Below are 4,454 nucleotides of genomic sequence, written 5' to 3'. Positions count from 1 at the left end.
ATAAATGTGCGCCTTTAGTGGTGCTGAAAAAATCAATTGGTGTGGCATTTATGAAATTAATGATAAATTATGATAAATTTGATCTGAATATTAAGAATTAATTATCACAAGTGGTTTTGTGAATTTTGGTTTCCCCCCATTGTTTTTTTTTCATTTTTTTCTAAAATTTGCTTATTTTTCAGGCAAACACCGTAATAATATAAAATTTTCATAACGTGTCAATAATAAAATGTTTACAAGTGGTTTTATTTGTCGCTATTCTTTTTACAAAAATGTTGTTTTTTTGACGCTTTCCAGAACTTTTTGGTAAAAAATCAAAACAAAATATCAAATAAATGGTAGCAATTATATGTGTATGACGAAAAAAAGACAAAAAAGTTTTAAAACTTGGCATATTAAAAAATAGTGGAAATAAACATCAAATAAACAATATGGAAGAGGTTTCCTAGTAGTTTAATTTGCCGAGTAGGTGGATAAATTGAATAATAAATGCAAACATTAAAATGGGAAAGATTTTCAAATATAATTATAAGAAAAATATTCACAACTGGTTTTAATTGCCGGGCTTATAGTTTTGCCAAAAATGCACTTTTAAAATGATAAATTTTTTATTCCAAATGGTAAAAATAAGTAATATTATTTATAGGTAAATTGTAGCAATAGTTTGCATTTGCCTCGAGTTAAAAATTTGATTATTCTTTAAATGTAATTATTTACATATTTTTAAACAAAGTAATTAATGGTTAAATATCGGATAGTTAGGATAAAAAAAATACAAAACCATTAAAAATGATGATAAAACTAAACCAATAAACAAAAATAAAAGATACAATATTATAATTATATTTTTACTCTAAATTAATTAAATAAAATGGTTATAATAGTTAATAAATAGTAATAAATAGTATTTTTCATGTGAAGATAGTAAAGGTTGAGAGACAAACAACATTAATAATATAGTTTTTATTAATTCTTACATATAAAACCAATAATACATAGAAAATAATCATTAGAGAACTATTAATCTATAAATTATTGTGGGACAATTGGTGATGTAGTTAAGTGTTTGTTGATTGATCGATGATCAACATATCAAAGTTTTTACATGAAAGGAAAGTTTTATCTGTCTTGAATTGATTTATAATAACCAACAGAACAACAAATTAAACGACAATAAAATTGTATGAACAACTGAATTGTGTATGATTTTATTTAGTCTTTTTGATGTGTTTCCTCAGCCGTCGGAATATATTTTAGTATTATTACAATCCACAATACTTTAGTGTAAACAGTGGTAAATATTATAATTTATTTTTATTGTTGATATTATTTTTATCATTTTTTAATAATTGAATTGAAAAACAATTTAATTAATATTCATTTTTTATTTAAAAAAATAATTTTCTTTTTATTGACTGTTTCAGTTTGAAAAAGCAACGGCAACTCTGAATTTTGGTGTGCTTTTTCTCTTTTTTTCTTTTTTAAAAAATAAAATATGTAAAATAATTAATATTTTTCCAATAAAAACATAAAATAAATACAAGTGGTTTTTTCTCTAACTGTAATTTTAAATGTAAAATTATAAATCAGAAATGGAAATGCTATACATATCTCTGAGGATGGTAAGTCGTGTAACAAATAGACATTGTCAACACAGACTTAAACATTTAAGAAAGGAAATGACGTGTTTCCAAGTTTTAAAATAGTAACTTACTCAATATACATTTCAGATAGATGTAAAAGTGTAAACTTTCTATTTCCGTCATCCTTAGAACTGTAAATTTGTTTAAAACACAAGTTAATATTAAAATGAAACAATCGTATTATAATATACACAATATGATTAACTTTGTTATTACAATAAATTTGAATAATTGCATAAATTACATAATTATTAATAATTTTGTTATATTTTATAATTGCATTTTTATTAAATCAGTGTTTTCGATTTTTTCAATTTTCATTTTGATAAAAAAATTATCATTTTAAACGTAAATTTCAATAATTTTGTAATTAAAAGGGACTCGGAAATAATTTCAATAAGTTTATTATCATAATATGAACAAGTTTTTTCATGTTTTGTTGTTTCTCGTCTCAAGTTCGCGAGATATAATTATTTTTTTGTTTACTGATTATTGTGGTGATTTTTTGATTGTTTTTAATCTTTTGGGATTTATGACAAATTATTACCATTATTCAAAATTCGAACTTTGACTCATAATATTAAGTGTAAATTTAACTTGATATATAAGAGTGGGCTTTGTGGGGAACTGAACCTTATGGGTTTTCTTTTTGTATCATCAATAATATTTTTAATAAGAATAGTTATGATCCTAAAAACACATTTTATCCTCAAGAAACCCTTTAACACAGAGTAACATGTATCTATGTGATAGTGAAAAAAAAGAGTCAAAATAATTGTTATATTTCATAACAATCGAACAAAAATATAGCCCATTGCCACTAAAGCTAGAAGCTTATTAAAGATAAAAAACAGAAATGATTGATATATAAAAGTGAATAAACAATACAAGGTTATTTTATGTAAGATTGTTGAGCGATTTGAATATTTATAATGATATAAAAAGTATTCAATGTTATCTACAATGAAAGGATTATAATTAATGTGTTAAACACGACAAATAATAATTACACACCAAAGAAATCAATAAAATAACATTGATATAAATTATAAAATTTAAAATATTCTTGTTGTTTAAAAAAACAAAACACAATTGTTGTTTTCTAGATCTTTTTTTATATTCTCATATTATTATTAAATTCAAAATGTGTAATTTCTATCATCAATGAACTGGATTTATTAACAAATTATTTAACCAGTCTTTATACTTAACAAAAAGTCATATAAACATATAAAGAAGTTTGTGAATTATATGTATTGAAGGCAATTGTTGTTAAAAGAAATAATACATTTAACACAAAAACAGCTTTTATAAAGTTTACTTTGATTTATATTCTTTTGATAAGAACTTTACAAAAAAATAGTCACTTTGTTATGTAAACAAAATAAGGTGAAATACAGTATAATCCGGGTTTAATTCCACTCCGTCTTTAATAAATTATTGGGTTTAATTCATTCAAAAATAATTGAACCCGAAGAAAAAAAATAATAACAACAACACTTTTGAGTTTTATAATCACAGTCTTATTTTTTGTTTTGATTTGTGAAAAATAATTAAATTTTTACTTAAATTTATCAAAATGTTTTTTGAATAAAAATGCATTATGTTAATATTTGAAACTGTTATTCGATACTATAATATTATAATATACTTAGTAAAAATAATGAATTAATAAAAATGAACAAAAACTCTATCACCACATTGCTTTGATTGAACCACAAAAAACATCAACTGAATAATAGTGTTGTTTTGCCAAATCAATAAAATCTTTTATTTCATTTTTAAAATTCAATGCAATCCATATCCACATGAGTTATAACACCATCATCTTCGTGTTTATCTATTTCTTGAATAGTGCAAATCTTGTCTCGTTCTTCGTAAATCAGTACTATTTCAGATTCAAGTTTTTCTTCAAGTGTTTCACAACTACGAATTTGTTAATAATCATCAATTAACAAATTATTCTTTTTAAACAATCCGGTTTTCTGTACAATAGTTTTGCACTTTGTTAATAGTTCTCTGTTTTCAAAAGCGATTTTGTTATAAATTGAATTGAGAAATGCTTTTATCCAACAATTTCTAATGGTTTCTAACGTCACTTCATTCCAACTGCTGTTTATTGATTCGAATATCTGAGTCCACCTTTGTTTATTGAGATTAAATGTAAATAAACCATTTGAAACGTCCGTTTCGTTTTCAACAATACCAATTTCATTTAATTTGATATTTTCTATTTTGTCTGTATATTTATTCTTGAAAGACTTTATTATTCCTCAATCCAGTGGTTGGAAAACACTTGTCATATTTTTGGTAAGAAGAAAACACACACATTTGGATAACTCGTCATAAAAAATACCATTTATACACTTTTTAAATGAATGACCAGGACAATTATCGACGATCAGTAATATTGGTTTGATTAATGTATGTAATTCGTTGTTTTCACTTTCAATTTTGTCATTCAAAAAACTCAAAAAGTTGAAACATAGTTGTGTCCATCCATGCGTTGTCTTTTTAGTACTAAACAATTTCATCAATTAAAGGTGCAATTTTGTTTTCCCAATCATTATCAACTTTTTCTCTGTTTTTAGAATGTTACAAAGTGGCATGATTGTTATTTTACCATTGTCTGCTTTAATTCCTTTTGGTCTTTTTTATTTGGTTACCGTTTTATCTATTTTTGGATTTATAAACAAACCATTTTCGTCACAATTGTACACCTCACAACCATTGTTTATAAAAGCTTCAATAATTTCTCTTGTGACTTCAATTTGACTTTCCACAGTTTCATCAATTGAAACACCTCCACTT

Source organism: Entamoeba invadens (genome assembly GCF_000330505.1).
Source record: "Entamoeba invadens IP1 unplaced genomic scaffold scaff_1105074724993, whole genome shotgun sequence".
Classification (NCBI taxonomy): domain Eukaryota; phylum Evosea; order Mastigamoebida; family Endamoebidae; genus Entamoeba; species Entamoeba invadens.
This window is presented reverse-complemented; position numbering follows the sequence as displayed.